The 17,646-nt window shown below is 36.2% G+C and overlaps 1 long non-coding RNA gene across 1 annotated transcript in view; it reads right to left on the reverse strand.

The window, feature by feature from the left end:
- Window positions 1-16,335, reverse strand: part of LOC115274090 — a 38,045-nt gene extending 21,710 nt beyond the window's left edge. Inside the window, exon 1 of the long non-coding RNA XR_003901088.1 lies at window positions 16,223-16,335. This is a non-coding gene — a long non-coding RNA (uncharacterized LOC115274090). The remainder of the gene's footprint in view (window positions 1-16,222) is intronic.
- Between the last annotated feature and the right edge of the window lie 1,311 nt (window positions 16,336-17,646).

Consider the following 17,646-nt stretch of genomic DNA (forward strand, 5'->3'; position numbering starts at 1 on the left):
CATTGTTATATTCTAAAAAAAATAAAAATAAAATAAACAGGAAAAAAATTAAATTAATTAAAAAAAAATCCAGACAATATACAATACGAAATGGCAGCCCAGGAATTGGGGGACTCAAACTCTGGTGCATGTTTAAAAAATAAAAATAATCTTTTAATGCAATATTTCTAGATTCTTTTTTGTTTATTTGTTTACTTGATATTCTACTTTTTTTTCTTTTTCTTTTTTTAAAATAGTTTATTGTCAAATTGGTTTCCAATAACACCCAGTGCTCTTCCTCACAAATGCCCCCCCATCACCACCTCCTCATCCTCCTCTCCCTCCTCCTTCAACCCTTATTTTGTTTTCAGTATTCAATAGCCTCTCAGGTTTTGCATCCCTCTCTCTCCCCAACTCTCTTTCCCCCTTTCCCTCCCCATGGTCCTCCGTTAGGTTTCTCCGGTTAGACCTATGAGTGCAAACATATGATATCTGTCCTTCTCTGCCTGACTTATTTCACTTAGCATGACACCCTCAAGGTCCATCCACTTTCCTACAAATGGCCATATTTCATTCTTTCTCATTGAATGTGGAGACTCTTTTTAGATTCTAACTCAAGAAAACTCATCAACTTTCTTCTTCAGTTAAATAAATTGTCCTTTGGCATTCTTCTGCTTATTTCTGATAATAGGAAGAGTTTGTTTTATGTGAAAGAAAAACTGAACAACTGTGTGTTTAGCAAAACCTATAACTATTCTGAATCTGTTTTCCTCACTATAAAATAAAAATAATCATTTGAGGATTAAAGCAGATAAGGATGTGAAATGAATTGGAAACCTATAGAAATTATTATTTTTGCTATACATATTGTCATTATTTGTTAAGTATAGAATGACAATTTTGTTATTTGTTTAAAAAACAACTCATTTAAATAACAGTAAAATACTGTGGAGGTGAGTGGCTTCAAAGCTTTATGAAGTAATTGTTTTCATTTTCTCCTAATATGAAGCTTTCTTTGAACACTCCTCTCCTTCCAAAATCTGGCTTTAGAGGGGAGAGATGTAGTTGAATGTCTTCAGAGATAAATTATTGAGGACAGGTCAGAAAAGGAGCTTTTTGGATTGGTAGACTGCAAGAGCTTTTCCAAACAGAATCCCAAGGGAAGATGAGAGAGAAGAAATGAAACAAAGGAAGTAGTTAGGGACAAGTCTGGGCCCAGCCAGAGGAAGGAGCGGAAAGGGGAAGGCATGTTGGAGGAGGTCCACTGGCTCCTCATTCTACCGGAGGACAGAGTGAATGAAGGAGCATCATATTCACTGCAGCCTCTGGTTGTAAAGTACAGCCTATGTGCAGGATTCCCTCCTACAATGAAAGTTTCCCATGATAATGACAAATTCCATTTCAACACATGTGTGTTCATGCTTCCTTTAGTCCCTTCACAGCCTCAGATGAATTTGGGGATCAATCTTCCATTACAGACTAACAAATTTAGTCATGTCTAACACAGTTAGGAAAGAACTGGCTTCCAGCTGCCTAGGAGTGAGTTTTCCCTTGAAGACGAAGATGGCATTAAAAAAAAAAAATACAAACCTCCAAGAGCAGGAAATCAGGAAGAGAACAAGGGAGCCAAGGAAAGACTACATTTCTAATTACAGCTAAAATTCCCAAGACTTATAGATATAGCATTAGTTCATCACTTGAGCACATAATTGGTCAGCTACTGTAGACCCAATCAACATGACCTCCAAACACATTTCCACACTCAGGTTGGACATTTCCCCCATGGGGCCCATCACTGTCTTACTTTCAGTCCATTTCATCTACAATGCCCACTTATACAAAGACTTGAGGGTGGAGAAGAGGTGAAGCACGCTCTGTGATTAGCTTCTCTCTCTCTCTTCCCAACCCCCAACACCTCTCCCTATCAGAACCTGCCCCCTGCCAACCTTCACTAATGAGGATGTAATTTCCTGATGTGCTAGGCAGAGACAGGCCAATGTCTTATTCCCATGTGGTTTCAGGAAACACATTAATAGTTACCTGGCTTTCACCATATCCCCTTGGAAATCCCCCAGGGTGACTTTTGCCAACTAAAGTTATTTAAAGGAAATAAAAATGGTTTCTTTTGAAATAGACAGGCCATTATTTTGAGTTATTCTTAAAGGTTATGCCAGACTATATCTCTGTCTACAGAAATGAATCCACTTCCCCAAACCCCACCTGTGAACACAGTCATCTCATTTCCAAGTAATGATTAGTTCCTGGTCAGTATCTCATACCAAAGGTCTGTGGTATCATCATTAAGCGATCAGGTTTGTCTTCAACCACAACAGTCATATAAAAGAACTTTAAGTTTTTTCCCTTGATATATTTTTATTCCTTTCCTTTATCTACAGGATTCATTCATTTTTTGTTTTTGTTTTTTTAATTTGGGCATATATCTCAGTAGAGCTAGTTACAAAACCTTAGTGGAGATGAATTATCTTATTCTGCCAAGTATATGTCCCCCTTTCCTATGGTAACAAGATTCTGATAATTTTATTCTTATTCCATGTGACTTGGAGAAGACATATGACCTAGGTCTGGCCAATCAGAATCCACACACAACCATAACTATTATTGGTTCAGGGAAAGCATGTGGCTGAGGTCAGAGCTATCAAAGTTAATCTTACCACTTTTGCTGGAAAAACGTGTAAGAAGCTCTCTCTCTTCTACTGCGTTACTGAAGAGAGAAAATGTACACATGGAGGTGCTGAAAGTTTAACTGCCATCATGGAGGGAAAGCCTGTTTGAGAATGGAGTTAACAAATAAGAAAGCAGAGGTGATAGGAGACCAAATTCTGATAGCATTGTCAGTTAGTAGATCCAGCTATTCCTGAAGCTACTCTGCCTCTGATCTTTTCAATTCTAAGCCAGTGCATCTTCTTTTTTACTTCATTCTGAGTTAGGTTTTTACCCAATCTATGTTGGTTTTCTGCCACTTGCCACCAAATATTTTATTTTAAAATCTTCCCATATGTTTTCACTCATAGGATAATAGGAGAAACCTAACAGAGGACCATGGTGGGGGGGGGGAAGTTAGGGGTAGAGAAAGAGGCAAATCATGAGAAACTCTTGAATACTGAAAACAAACTGAAGTCTGAAGGGGGAAGGGGGAAGGGGAATGGGGGTGATGGTCATGGAGGAGGGTACTTGTGGGAGGAGCAATGGGTGTTATATGGAAACCAACTTGACAATAAACTATAAATATAAATAAATAATAAAATTAAATTAAAAAAGAAAAAATAAAAATAAATAAAACCTTCCCTTTTATGTCAATACTTTACATCCATTTAAGACTCTATCAGCAATATTCTCACTTTGCCACTTAAAGTTACACCTAGAAACCAGGTAACAGTAATGAAAATGACCCACAAGCTACGACATTCATCACTAGCTAAGACTTAGCTTCCAATAAATAGAGGAAGTTGGATCATAATGAAAACACAGAAAATCATTTCCAATGTGAATAATCTTTGGGACAACTCCATTCCTCTTTACTCCAGGACAGACAAGAGTGTCTTCTCATTTGCTCTGATAGGTTAGCCAAAAACACAACAGACTGAGACTACGAAATTATGAATACTATAGAAAATACTACCAATAAATAAGAACAGAACAAGAAAATGAAAATGCTATTAGTTGGATCTTTATAAATCAGCACTGAGTGTTTATTAAGTGTTGGAGTTAAGTTTGATTATAATGGGTGAAGAATTTCCATGTGGTAAAAGTAAGCCAAGAAGCAGTTGGAAGTTACACAGATCTGTTCTTGGCTTCCAGTGGGTGCGGACAGAATAGACAGAACTGAAAACACAACTGGAACTCTGGCCCAGTTCCTGAATATTAGCATAGAGGGGTGTGCTTTCCATGCAGAGGGTGTCACCAAGTAACCAAAAAAAAAAAACTTGGGGAGAAGAATGAGGGATAGGGAGGTGTCACTTTCACTGTAATTCTTCTCTAATATCAAGGAGACTGGCTGGGAATCAACAAAGATCCTCTAAGAATGCCTCTATTTCTTGGTTTTTGGCCAGTTACTCAGAACAGATGTGAAATGTTTGCTGTGATTAGGAAATATTTTGCATGTGAGAATGTGGATGCTACAATTTTCAACTTAGCCAAGAAGACTTAATAAATGGTGAAATTTTACATCTTTGGGGAGGAGCAAAGTATTTTTTTAAAAGTGTTGGTTAAAATAAACACCAAATTCCCAAAGAGAGACTCCAAATTCTGATGATGTGCAGCACTGATCATTTTATTACTGTGGAAAAATTTACTCAGATGGTGCAGCCCACTTCATCCTTTTGTTAATGTTCTCATTCTCCCATTATCAATGGCAGATGAGTACTCATCTTTTACTATCTGAGTTTTTGTTATTGAATGAATCAGAAGTTGATGAAAAATATGTCCTTATTAACAAATAGTAAATCAAACAGTGATCTGATGTCTTAAAAAATGAGAAGCATTTTATTTTACAAATGAAACCAAGTTATCATTGCAAGAATATTATGCATATTAGTAATACACTTGCATTCTGGTTCCCTAGTAGAGCCAGCTGCCTGACCTTCAAAGTCACTTTATTTCTCTAAACTTCAGTTTCCTGTTGTGTCAAAGGAGAGAGTTGGACTACATCAGCATTTCCCAGAGTGTGTATTGTAGAAACTAGTTCTGTGGGATGTTATTGAATTGTCAAAGCAAAGGTAGGAATTCACTGTTCAAACAGGACAAAGAAAGGATTTCAAGACAAAAGAAATAATGTGTGTGAAAGTATAGAGATTCAAAAAGCTTTTTATTAATTTGTCCAATAAATATTTACTGAAGACTTATTATATGCCAGATGTTGAGTATGCTAGAATTGGGGGTTCAGCAGTAAATAAGGAAAATGAGAAACTTGCCTTCAAAGAGTTTATATTCTTGAGAGACTTATGATTTAAAAAGCAATAAAATGAAATCAAATATTCAGAATATTATGATTTGAAAAACAATCAAAGGCTCCTATAGAATATGAGAATAAGAGAAGTAGGAGAGGGCTTTTTGGAAGAAGTTATGCTTGAACCCAAAACTAAAGGGTAAATAGTAGTGATCCAGGCAAATAGTGTAAAAGATGAATATTCCAAGCAAAAGGGATAAGACCATGGGGCGAAAGAAGAAAATAGGGAGTCTGAAGAACTTGAAATTAAAATATACTCTGGCAAAATTTTATGTGAGAAGATGAAAGTGTCAGGAAATGAGGTTTGAGGAATAAATGGGAAAAGATCATCTTATATCTCATAGCAATGCACAATGGTTTGTATTTTACCATACAGAAAATAAGTAATGCTAAAGGTTTAAGCACCTGAGAAAAATGGCCATATTTTTACTTTGGAATACTGACAGTGGTAGCAATGAGAAAATTTTATTGGAAAGGAGCCAGACTGGTAAAAAATTATATTAATTGGGATACTCTTGCTTCCTGGCTGTAGCAGTGCAGAGGGTGAAAAGAGGACAAATGTGAAAGTCATTTAAGATGTAGAGTTGGAAGGTTTGTGCCTGATTAGATGTTGGCAGTGAATAGAAGGGAACACACATAGTTTGGTTCACAAGATGAATGGCGATACCATAAACCAGAATAGGACTTATTGGACAAAAAGGAGGAAGAGAAAAGGAAACTAAAAAATGAAGTTGAGTTCTATTAGGGCATGTCCATCTTTTTGTTCCACTGGACATTTATTATTTTTTTTAGTGGTTTGGAGGATGAGCTTTATTTTTTTGTAATAGTTTATTGTCAAATTGGTTTCCATATAACACCCACTGCTCTTCCCCACAAGTGCCCTCCTCCATTACCACCACCCATCTTCCCTCTTCCTCTCCCCCTTCAGCCTCCAGTTCGTTTTCAGTATTCGTCTCTCATGTTTTGCATCCCTCTCTCTCCCCAACTCTTTCCACCTTCCCCTCCCTATGGTCCTCTGTTAGGTTTCTCCTGTTAGACCTATGAGTACAAATATATGGTATCTGTCCTTCTCCACCTGACTTATTCCGCTTAGCATGACACACTTGAGGTCCATCCACTTTGCTACAAAGGGCCAGATTTCATTCTTTCTCATTGCCATGTAATACTCCATTGTACATATATACCAGATCTTCTTGATCCATTCATCAGGTGATGGACATTTAGACTCCTTCCATGATTTGGCTATTGTAGAAAGTGCCGCTATGAACATTGGGGTACATGTGTTCCTATGGGTCAGCACTTCTGTATCCCTTGGATAAATTCATAGCAGTGCTTTTTCTGGGTCATAGGGGAGTTCTATTGATAGTTTTTTGAGGAACTTCCATACTGTTTTCCAGAGCGGCTGCACCAGTTTACATTCCCACCAACAGTGTAGGAGGGTGCCCATTTCTCCACTTCCTCACCAGCATCTATAGTCTCTTGATTTGTTCATTTTAGCCATCCTGACTAGAATGAGATGGTATCTCAGTGTGGTTTTGATTTGTATTTCCCTGATGATGAGTGAGGCTGAGCATCATTTAATGTGTCTGTTGGCCATCTGGATGTCCTCTTTGGAGAAGTGTCTGTTCATGTCTTCTGTCCATTTCTTCACTGGACTATTCATTTTTGGGGTGTGGAGTTTGGTGAGTTCATTACTACCCAAAGCAACCTACACATTCAATGCAGTCCCCATCAAAATTGCACCAGCGTTCTTCTCAAAGCTACAACAAGCTATTCTAAAATTTGTATGGAACCACAAAAGACCCCGAATAGTCAAAGTAATATTTAAGAAGAAAACCAAAATGGGAGGCATCACAATCCCAAACTTTAACCTCTACTACAAAACTGTCATCACCTAGACAGTATGGTATTGGCACAAAAACAGACACATAGATCAATGGAATAGAATAGAGAACCCAGAACTAGGCCTATAAATATACAGCCAATTAATTTTTGACAAAGCAGAAAAGAGTATCCAATGGAAAAAAGACTGCCTCTTTAGCAGGTGGTGCTGGGAGAACTGGACAGCAACATGCAGAAGAATGAAACTAGACCACTTTCTTACACATACACAAAAATAAACTCAAAATGGCAGAAGGACCTGAATGTGAGACAGGAAACCATCAAAACCCACGAGGAGAAAGTAGGAAACAGTCTCCTTGACCTCAACCGCAGCAATTTCCTACTTGACACATCCCCAAAGGCAAGGGAAATGAAAGCAAAAATGAACTATTTGGACCTCATCAAGATAAAAAGCTTCTGCAATGCAAAGGAAACAATCAAGAAAACTAATAGGCAACCAACAAAATGGAAAAGATAGTTGCAAATGACATATCAGATAAAGGGCTAGTATCCAAAATCCACTGGACATTTAAACGGAATTATATGTATACATCAGTCTAGAACATGAAGAAGTGGACTGACATCTAAACATAAAGTTAAATGTCTTTAGTTCATGGATGACCATCAAATCTTGGAATGGCTAATATCACCTAGAGTCTATGAGGAATAAAATGACAAGAAAGATAAGGCAAAAACAAACATTGAGGGAATAAGCATATGAAACTATACCTACAAAGAGAACAGAGATGGAAAGGCAGAAAGGTCGAGTTGTTTTTAAATTGTTAGTAATATTGGGGCAGCTGGGTGGCTCAGTTGGTTAAGTGTCCAACTCCTGATTTTGAATCAGGTCATTATCTCACAGGTCAAGAGATCAAGCCCTGCATCAGCCTCTGTGCTGACAGTGTAGAGTCTGCTTGGGATTCTCTCTTTCCCTCTTGCTCTGCCCCTCGCTCGCTCTCTCTCTCTCTCTCTCTCTCTCTCTCTCTCTCTCTCTCTCTTTCTCAAAATAAATAAACACTAAAAATATATAAATAAATTATTACTGATGTTATAGGAATGTTCAAATAAATTAAACAAGATTGTATTTTGTTGACATTTGTTTACAATTTCCAATCAAATGTTCTGGTATTAGAAAAAAAAGTATCTAAATTCTACCTCTGGAATATAGTCAGTATTTATTATCTTTTAGGATTTTTTCAAGGTACAGATAATCTCAAATAATGCATTAGTTTTAAAACTCTTTTGTTTCTATGTCTTGAATACAGTGTCAGAAACATATACATAATTCCACCTTTATGTTCCAAGTAGGTGAAATACATAGATTTTCTATTAAATTTCTCATGATCTACACTGCAGAGATTCCTGTTAACTGATAAAAACACAATTACATGTATACACCATAAAAACAGGCTTATTTTCTACAATCTCTCAACATCCTCCTGAGTTGGCTATACAAATAGTAACCTGGAAGCTGGCTGAGCAACTAAGTAGAGAAATTACAGTTAATCCAAGGAACAAATCACTGCATCCAGAAATCAAACCAAACACATATTAAAAAAAAATAAAACACAAAGATTCCCACCCCCCCCCCCCCAAGTGTGGAACATACTCAGTTTCACTGGGGTCATAACAATGAGTTTCAAAATTTGGGAACCCTTTGGGCCCTGAGCCTGTCTGATTTTCTGACTAAGCTACAGTCTTCTGGAGTTGATTTCATCAGTGGCTGGTGAAGCATGACTCTGTTTTTTTGTATAAGCTTTTCTTCTTAAAACAACATTTTGATGAGCTAAGCATAAATTAATCAGAAACATATGGATTAAATTGACTCCAAAATACATATGGGTTTAAAAAATAAGAAAAGTACTCAGGGCAAAACACACTTAGGGTTTTATAAGCCCAGTATGTTAGAAAACTGTAGCAAGAGGATTCCAAAATATGACCTCCCCTTATCTGTGCCATGGTCAGCAACGTTTTTGTTATCTTCTTATAGAAAAAGGAAGTTAAGAAGTAGATGAGCACTGTGAGATTGCTCAGCCTTACAACCCATTTTCTAAGGCCAGACATTGTGGTTTCAGTCTGTCTGCTACTGACTCTTTGAGGAAAAGTGGGGCACTGAGAGAGATCTCTTCGTGGGACACTGGAGTCTATCACCACTCCTCTAGGTTTACCCTCTCCTTTGAAGAAAAAAATCCACATTTTTCCTTTCTGGAGCAATTCTTCATTGTATAATTTGTTGTTCCAAATCAACATGTAAATATAATGAATTTATTATCTCTCCTTATTTCTTGGCCTTCCATCTTCCAGGGACAAAATCTTGAGGGCATCTTTGACTCCTTATTCCTCTTAATTCCTTATATCCCATCAGTCATCAAGTCCTGCCAAACTGTCCTTTGAAATTCATACTCTCCTCATCACCTCACACCTGGATTACAAGGGCAGCCACAAAGTGACCCTTACTGATTCCTCTTAATCTCTAGGCCACTCCACACACTACCATCAGTCTAATGTTTAACTCATGCTTTCATTATACCACCCTTCTTCTTCTCCTCTTTTTCTTTTACTATATGTGAAATTTAAGCTCTTCTGTCTGCCTCCCAAGTTTCCTCATAACACAGATATACTCTACCTCTGCAAGCATGTTTTCCACTATTGTTCAATAGTCACCACCTCCTGCAGCTTGGCATCAGCCATATACTATGTTCAGTTTATGTTTCAATTCACATTCCCAAACAGCATTTCCTAACTACTTATTTCCTCACTTGTATTTACCTTTCTTCTACATGTTTATGTCATGATGATAACTATATCACAAAATGTGGGCAACCTCACTAATGTGATATTTAAGTAAATACCTGAATGATAAGAGGACTTATCTCACCAAGGGTGGTAGGGAAACAGTGTGTTCAAATGTCCTATATAATTTCTGCAGGAAGTGGAAGAGAAGGGGTAGGAACATATTTGTGTGTTTAAAAAATTGTAAAGAAAGTACATATAAAGAGATTGTGTTTTGACTTTTTAAAAACATTTATTCATTTTTGAAGAGCAGAAAGACAGAGCACAAGTGGAGAAGGGGCAGAGATAGAGGGGAACACAGAATCAGAAGCAGACTCCAGGCTCTGAGCTGTCAGCACAGAGCCTGAAGCGAGGCTTGAACCTATGAACCATGAGATCATGATCTGAGCCAAATTCGGATGCTTAACCTACTGAGCCACCCAGGTGACCCAGAAATTGTATTTTAAAATATAAAAGGCTGCTGAAGTTCACATGTAGATTCGAAGGAGGGAATGAGTATGAGATGAAGTTGGACAATAGCCAGAAGGAAGATCATGAATGGCCTTGGCAGCTATGCTAAAGAGTGGATTTTCTTCTAAATTCAAGCTGCTTTAAGGTTATTTATATTAAAGAAGACAAAATCATTTACTGGAAGATAACTCTTGCCTCTTTGTGAAGATAAATAGAAGTAAACACCCAGTATAAAAGTTACTTCAAAGAAAGAAAAAATAGAAAGGTGGCTCAGACTCGGAGCTAGCAATGAAGTCAAAGGATTAAAAAAAAAACATTCTGGAAGAATTGGCAGGATATACTCAAGAAATGAGATGATGAGAAATGACAAATCGAGAATGACTCCTATGTTTCAGGCTTGAGGAATTGAGTACATTTCCTAAGATAGAGAAGACTGTGAGTAAAGAGAATAGGGTGTATTGAACCAAGACTTTAGTTTTGGATCTAACTTGAGGCAAAATGGATTAACTAATTTTGGCCCATCTCAACTTCCTTAAAAACAATAAGATCTGGAGAAAACAGTTTAAAATCTCTTTCACAGGCATTATAGAACTATTGAGTCAGTGAAGACATGGAGGGTACACAATCCAAAAAAAATGAAGAAGAAAAAAGAAGACAAAAGATGAATGAGGAGGAGGAGGAAAAGGAGGAGAAAGAGTCATCCAGAAGCATGATCCAGGCATTTGGTTTCCTTAAGGATTTTTCTCATTTTGATAGTGGACAAAAAGAGGCTGTAAAGGTGATCAGAGATTTTGTTAGATTTACATTGCTAGGACAAAAGCTGTAACATACTACATGCCAAGAAAATATTTGGTAAATTCCCTGATGTTTGGGTTGGTACCTCAAAGACCGCATCTAGGAAAGAAAATTAAAGTGCAAGTATCCACACCTCATAGATTAAAATCATGTCAAACCCCAATTGGATTAAAGTGATTTGGAGATTGTTAATGACTCTAAGAAATGCCTACCAGAATTTCTTGGAGAAAGATAAAAGTGAGCCAGGGCTCCAAAATACCTCTAAAAGTTATCAAATCCAATATATTCTATTGTTTAAAAAAAAAACTGGCATACTGAAAACCTGAGAGGAATCAAAATCTGAGAAATCAAAACCTGAGAAGAAACAAATTCAGAGGATATTATGACTATGAGGATACCAGGCATGAAATTAACCATTAATGATAATAATCAGGAATTTTTATTTTAAGGACAAGAAGAAAAATTTTGGAATAAAACAGAAATTTATATTTACAAAATGAAAACTATGGAAATGAAAAAATATGATAATGGATATTAAAAACTTGATTAATAATTTTAATAATTGTAAAAAGGTAAAGAGAAAATTAGTGAAATGGAATAGATCAGGAAAAAATACACATAACTAAAACTTTAAAAGTTAATGAGAAGTACATGGGGTACCTGGGTGGCCCAGTCAGTTGAGCATTCAACTTTGGCTCAGGTCATGATCTCACGGTTTGTGAGTTTGAGCCACATGTCCAGCTCCCTGCTGACAGTGCAGAGCCTGCTGAGGATTCTCCCTCCCTCCCTCTTTCTCTTGCTCTCAAAGTAAATAAGTAAACTTAAAAAAATCAATATATATAACTTGCCACATTAATAGAATAAAGAAGAAAGTAATATAACATTTCAATAGGTGTAGAAAAACATTTGATATAAATGGTTTATAATAAAAACTTTGTTAACATGCAGACCCAAAAATCAGAAAGTAGTGAGCAGACTTGCACGACATAATTAGTAACATTCTATTAAAACACTGTACCCCCAAATTTCAGAAATCTTGTCTTTCTCAAATATTTACAGAAAATTTCCAAAATGATACATGTTGTACTATATAGAAAATCTCACCAAATTTCAATGAACTGAAATAATATGGAGGATATACTCTAATTACAGTGGAATTAAGCTAGAGGTCATATCAAAAAGATAACCAGAAAGTCACTTTTTTGAAATTAAGAAATACATCTCTAAGTAATCCATGGGCCAAATAAGAAACAATTAAAATTAGAAAATATCTTTAACTGAATTAAGAGTTGACCCTCAAACAACACAGGGATTAGGGGTGCCAACTCCTGCATAGTCAAAAATCCACATATACACTTGTGGGTCCAGTTCTGGGCTCTCTATTCTATTCTATTGGTCCATGTGTCTGTTTTTGTACCAATACCATACTGTCTTGATGATGACAGCTTTGTAGTAGAGTCTAAAGTCTGGGATTGTGATGCCTCCTGTTTTGGTTTTCTTCTCCAATATTACTGACAATAAACTATTTTTAAAAAAAGAAAGAAAGAAAGGGAGCTGGGACTAGGGGCTTTTGCTGTGTGACCCAGGGCTGATGACATACAGTCTCTGGGTCTGTTTTCCCCTCTGTAAAATAAATAATTTTGGTAAATAAAAAAAAGTCCACATGTAACTTTTACTTCCCAAAACATAACTACTAATGGCCTACTGTTGACCACAAGTCTTACCAATAACATTAACAATTGATTAACATATTTTGTATGTTATATGCATTATATGCCATATTCTTACGATAAAGCAAGCTAGAGAAAAGGTTACTAAGAAAATTATAAGGAAGAGAAAATACATTTACAGTACTGTACTGTATTTATGGAAAGAAATTGACATATAAGTGGACCTGTGCAGCTCAAACCCCTGTCGTTCAAGGGTCAACTCTATAATAAATATAGTTTATAAGATATAACTAAAATCATGCTTTAAGGAAACTTATAGCTTTAAATGCATATATTTAAAAAGAAGAGGGGCGCCTGGGTGGCTCAGTTGGTTAAGCCTCCGACTTCGGCTCAGGTCAGATCTCACGTTTGTGGGTTCGAGCCCCGCATCAGGCTCTGTGCTGACAGCTAGCTCAGAGCCTGGAGCCTGCTTCCGGTTCTGTGTCTCCTTCTCTCTCTGCCCCTCCCCCTCTCATGCTCTGTCTCTCTCTGTATCAAAAATAAATATAAAAACATTAAAAAATTTAAAAAATAAAATAAAATAAATAAAAAGAAGAATGGCTGAAAGTCAATAATATAAGTATCCATATCAAGAAGTTAGGCATAAGAAAAACATAGTGAATACAAACAACATAGAAAAAGGAAATAATATGCATTAAAAAAAGAAATTAATTTGGCCTAAATTTCATGAAGTATGGTGTCCCGAGTCTTCTGATCACTTACAAACAGGATCCAAGAACCTTGTATGGAAGGAATCATGCAGTAATTCCCCCTAGATCTCCTCCTTTATCTTTCAGGAAAAAAAATTCATGACCATGAGCAAGATATTTTGTTGTTGTTTTCCCTAAAATTGTCTTTTCTTTACTCATAGATGAAAAGACTCTGAAACCAAGTCTCTAAAGGCTCATGAAAAGAATTAAATGCTAGATTCATTAGCAAATGTCAATATTGGGTTCCTAAAACATTCTAGGGTACCTCACCCAATTCTCAAAATGTGGGATGGACCTATGTATGCCAAGAACTCAGAGTTCTCTCCCTCAATATGATAGTGAAGTCATTAGAATATCTCCCACAAAGAACCTTAGAGATTAATTATTATCTAGAATCCAATAGGTAAGTAACATTCTAAACTCTGTAACACCCCAGAATTCCAGTCAACTTTGAGCTATATAGTCCCAACATCTGGTAAAGTACCTCCAGAAAAGTGGGCCCACATTAATTCCATATTGAATTAATGTCATATATCAGTGAGCTGGAAGTGTAAGGTAAGAAATAAGAAAGTCCATATGACCTCAAAACTGTAAATTCAAAATCAAGTTATGTTGCAACTTGTAATGTCATAGTAGTGTTTACTAAATTTTGAACAAAATACAACTAGTCATAGTTTCACACCAGGAGTAATAAATCTGTTGTTCCATAGAGAACTAACCTGTCTTTGAGTTCATGTTTTGCCAATTCATGATATTAAGGTTAGTATAGTTTCACTCAAACTGCTGAGTATACTGGATTGAGCTCAGAATTCTTTCAAACCTCATTTTTCCAGACCCCAGAATATACTTCAGAATCAAGACTGTCATCATTTTTCACTCCACCCAGGCTAATAAGCCAATCCTTTCTATAGTAACCAAAAAGGAATAGAAAGAAGTACAACAGGTCATAAAAGTTAGCACAATTAGATAGATATGTTGACATGTAAAAACAACTGGCAGTAGGGTGGTTAGTATAAATTTTAATAGCACAATTTTTGGAGGAGTTGCACAACTTTATCACAACCTAATTGTGAACAATGTAGCCATTGCTGGTCTGTGGCAACGAATAAGCTTCATAGCACCCAAACACCATCAGAGGTTCTATATTTACCTTACATCTGCCAACAACCCATGTTCTCTCATTTTCTGTGTAAAAGAGCTCCATGTGGGCCAGATTTAATCTGATGCAGAAATACTATGTCACTTCCAATAAAAGCAAAAAGGAAAGAGAGATTCACACAATAACTTATCAAGGATGGCAGCTCATGCTGGTGTTTGGAATAGTTTGGAGGTATTGTTTTGTTTACTGAACAGTCAAGTTGAAAGGAAGGTGCCCAAGCCTGATTAGAATGGCCTCTGCAGATCTGTTTTCCAAATAAAAAACATATGCCCCTTTGGGGAGAGAAACATATGTCCTTTTGGGGAGAGCTCTTCATTCCCAGCTACAAGTAAATTTGAAAATAGTTTGACTCTGGATAAGAAGAATATAATATAGCATCTTTCCTTACATGAGGTAGGTCCAGAGCAAACTTCTGATGACCAAAGTAAAATGAATACCAATTGTGACCAAAGGCCCAAGACAAGGGGAACCTCAGACACCATTATATTCAATCCACTGTAGATTTTTCTAGGTGCAGATACTGATGCCTAAGAAGATTATTTGATTATACCTAAAACCACACAGCAAATCTATGGCCACATTGGAGCCTCAATGCAGGTCTCTTGATTTATAATTTAGCCTTCAATATTATATGATGCCAATATTACAATAAATTTTCAAAACTTCATTTGAAGTAAAAATTGGGGGAAAATTAACTGTAATACTTGATATGGTAACAAGACTGGAAAGATACAGAGATAAGTCATTTCTCATTTAATCAGAGAAAATCCTTTTATATGAGTCAAATTAATATTTTTTCTATGATTCATATAAGACTCCAGGAGCAAATAAGATGAACTGTCTCTTATTTCCCAGTAGGGTATTTTCATTATTTTCCATTTAAACATGTGGGAAGTAATATTCAAAATTAACTTAATTATTTTGTTCTGGCTAAATGCAGGACTGTCATCTTTATTATAAAAAGAAAAACACAAAATATTAATTTAATTATAAAATAGCTATTCATGATCTCTCTTCTGTATGCAGTCAACTTATACACACACATGTATGTTTCCATGAATTGTGATTTTTTTAATGAAAAATAATGATTTGAAGTTGTTTAAATGTCCCAATTCTGAAATGAACAAACTTTTCATGGCAGCTTTATTTTTTTCTTTTATAGTTTATTGTTAAGTTAGTTTCCATATAACACCCAGGGCTCATCCCAACAAGTGCCCTCCTCCATGCCCATCACCCCTTTTCCCCCTCTCCCCCACCCCCATCAACCCTCAGTTTGTTCTCAGCATTTTGAAGTCTCTTATGGTTTTCATGGCAGCTTTAGACATCAGCAAAGCAAGTCTATTGATTAAAACCCATCCTTTTATAAGCACCTTCAAGCCTTGAAAAATTTGAATCTCTCTCTAGATGTAGAAGCTGATAAAAGATTTTTTTTATTGCATCATTCAAAACAAAATCTGGGGAAGGCAGACGTTTAAAATAAAGCTCTGTTACTAGAAAACAGACAGTCTCCATCCTCATTCTGAGTAATGTCTGCCTCTGTTCAGTTCAACAACCCACAAAGAAAGTAGTAGACAAAGACAGGCCAGATGAAAAACATCGCACTACAAAAGGATACTTAGTGAGGAAACCCAGCAATCACTTTGCCCAAAGACTGACTTCTGAAAATACAGTAGGAAATGGTGTACCATTTTATCTCATTGTATTTGTTTTTTCCATTTAAAATTTGCATGGTGGCCCATTGATTTAATGAATATTTTACTTTCATTAAAATTTTGTTTACCTGGGTTTGGTCATGGACATACTGTGGGCTTTCCCCAGTTTAGAACCGGTTGAGATTAATGTTGACTCAAAAACCAGCTTTCTTTGGCCCCACCTGTATTGGATTCAGTCTTTGTCTTTGCCAGTACCCCCCTGGCCCATACTGATGATATCACTGTGAATCACTAAGAGGCCTGCATACACATGGCTCAGACATAATAATGATGTTGCTCATGACAACACCATTGTTAATAATCTGACCACACAGCGATATGAAGCATCACCTGGCTCTACATTTTAACAGTTAAAGCTTTCATTCTCCCTAAGCACAGACCATCTAGGATTAGACCACACCTACTTTTGCTTTCTTTATCTTATCTTTATCTTTGTTATATATTCTTGGACAATGTATAAGGAAAATACCTTTTGGACATCTCATACCCTTTGGTTGACCTCTTGTGACTAAATGAACATGTCTAGGACAAACACAGCTTATGTTTGACACCATTTCCCCCTAAGGTATGAAGTTGTATTCAGATGATGAAAGAGAAACAAAAACTAACTTTCACAAATTATCTCTTGGAGATGTACTGACTTGCTCTGAGATTTATGTTTAATTTTACCTAATAATGATATTGATGCAATATTTTCTTTAAAAGTTTTAAAGGAAGAATTGTTCTCTATAGATGTTATTTCTACATTATTTGCATTCCCATCGATTTCCAAACTGGAAATGGCACTAGAATTTTTCAAAAGCCATATAAATGAATCCAAGGAGGTATGCGGATGATGACTATATAGAGTGTTTGCCAGGCTTTAGTGAAAGATTGTTGCATCTAATAAACAAATTGTAAGAAATATTAAACCAATATTTAAACACAAGTATCAACTTAAAGCTTCATAGCATTATAATGGACACTACAGAGTCCCAAGACTTAAGCCAATGATTGTATTATTTAAGCTCTCAGTTGAGTGACAGAGTCAGAAGTGAACACAGGGAAAATCAGAGGTTTACTGTCTTTGAGAATCACCTGGCTGTGTGTAGACAAAACTCTGTTGTTTGGCCCCAGAGTGTGGTCTTTTCTACCAGACAGAGCTAACTATTCATCTACTATGTGTAATTTGAAATCAATAGATAACGTCTATAATCAATAAACTAATTTCACTATACACATATTTAAAAACATGTACATAAAAAGCACAAGAAATAGAGTTTCAAATGGCACACTAATGAGTGGGAAACTCGTATTTTTCTTTATTAACCATTGTTAAAATGTTTTCATCTGTGTACATATATTACCCTAATTATAATATAAAGTGAAAAATTAAATTATGTATTGAAAACAAACACATGCTTGCTATTTCTAGCTGAAGGAAATGAATGGGACAATTTGAAACATTTAGTAAGAACAATCCCTCAGCACAATTAGGTGAGAGAAACCATTC

The sequence above is a fragment of the Suricata suricatta genome, chromosome 12 (genome assembly GCF_006229205.1).
Source record: "Suricata suricatta isolate VVHF042 chromosome 12, meerkat_22Aug2017_6uvM2_HiC, whole genome shotgun sequence".
In the NCBI taxonomy this organism is placed as follows: Eukaryota; Metazoa; Chordata; class Mammalia; order Carnivora; family Herpestidae; genus Suricata; species Suricata suricatta.